The sequence below is a fragment of the Zonotrichia leucophrys genome, chromosome 10 (assembly GCF_028769735.1).
Source record: "Zonotrichia leucophrys gambelii isolate GWCS_2022_RI chromosome 10, RI_Zleu_2.0, whole genome shotgun sequence".
Lineage (NCBI taxonomy): Eukaryota > Metazoa > Chordata > Aves > Passeriformes > Passerellidae > Zonotrichia > Zonotrichia leucophrys.
The window spans coordinates 9,981,774-9,983,368 of NC_088180.1; positions in this window are offsets into that span (position 1 = coordinate 9,981,774).

Below are 1,595 nucleotides of genomic sequence, written 5' to 3' on the forward strand. Positions count from 1 at the left end.
TTCTCATCATTTTTACAGGCATTAAATGACTCAAACAAGAAAGGGTTTAAATGTGTCTGACAATTCATATTGAGTTTCTTATGAACAATATTTTGGAAACTTTCCAAAATTCAGACAATTATTTTTCTTTTTAGCATGATTATTTCTAAGACTTCCACAGAGGAGCTGACAGAGTATTTTACATGAGACAGCTGGGCCACAGAGCAGCATTAATAGCTTAAATGAAGGCATGTAAATGCCAGAAACCAAAAACTGAGAATGAATGTAGTTTTCTCTAGGAAAATGCATGGATGCATTGTGTTTGATTTTTATGTGTAATTAATTGGATTATCTGCTTTCTCCCACATCACAAGATTTTGATATACTTCTTTATTGCTCTAGCACCCAATTATCTTCCTTTCCTTCCTTTTTACTTCACACACATAAAAAATATGCAGGAGCATCAGAACAAAGATCCAGGTCTTTTAAATGTTTTACATTGGTGATATTCAAAGAGAGAGACACATTATACTGTGATGCACATCACACACTGGCTCTGGCTGTCCTTATTCACTGGTTAAGTGAAAACTGATGAAGAGAAAAAAGTCCCTGAGTCAGCATCTTGACTGGCAGAGTCAAGAAACTTTGATCTCATACTATCACAGCTCCAAATGCTGTTATTTAAGTCCTGAGTAACTTTGATTTGTTCCAAAAATAGAGGTGGAGTTCTGCATATTTTCCTTCTATGACCTGTCATAAAACTCAGCTTTGATACAAAAATCAGAACAGGTCTTTCTCTCCACTTGACATGCCACAGAAGTAGCTGGGTTTGCTTCATTGCTTGCTCCATAGTCATATCAAGCACATTCTGAAGTTTGACAAGATGTGAGAATAGAAATGATATTATGCAGGGGGTTGATATCCCAGTTACAGTTTCTTGCTGTGGTACAAAGCATGAACTCTTGCTGGAGGCCTTCACACGTGAGCACCTTGTGCAGGAGAGAATGGGCAGAAGTTTGGGCTGCTAGCCCTGAAGGCTCAGGGTATTGAAAATGCCAGACTATTAGCAAGGAAATGAACTACTAATGTTTAAACCTTCCCACTGCTTCAGTATATGTAATTGAGTAGTTTAATAATATTGTTATCAAAGAATGAAATGTATTTTTAGGCTATTAGCTGAGGATAAAAATAAATATGTTTTCTAGTAGACTCTAAGTGTGGCTCTTTACATTAGATTTTCCCCTCCAAGGAAGCTTGTCTTCCATAATTTTATAAGACCTCTCCTCTTGTTTTCTAGAAGAAGGAGCTCATACTACAGTGTTCCCTTTACCATGAACACTGGCAAACAAACAATGTATTTTTTATGGTCAAGATTTCCAGCAACTGCTGAACTCCACAATTGTCTGCCTTAGGAACTGAGCCAGTGGGCTGGGAGACAGAGAGAATTATGTCTGTTCATGCCAGAGAATATTGCTTGTCTCAAATGCACCATTTCCCTCAGGCCATCACCTGGACTACCAGTTCATTCCCCAAATCTCCCCTGCCTTTCTTCAGTCACTTTTTAAATTACTGTTTCTTCAACAGGAAGCCAAATAAATCACTGTTCACTCTGAATA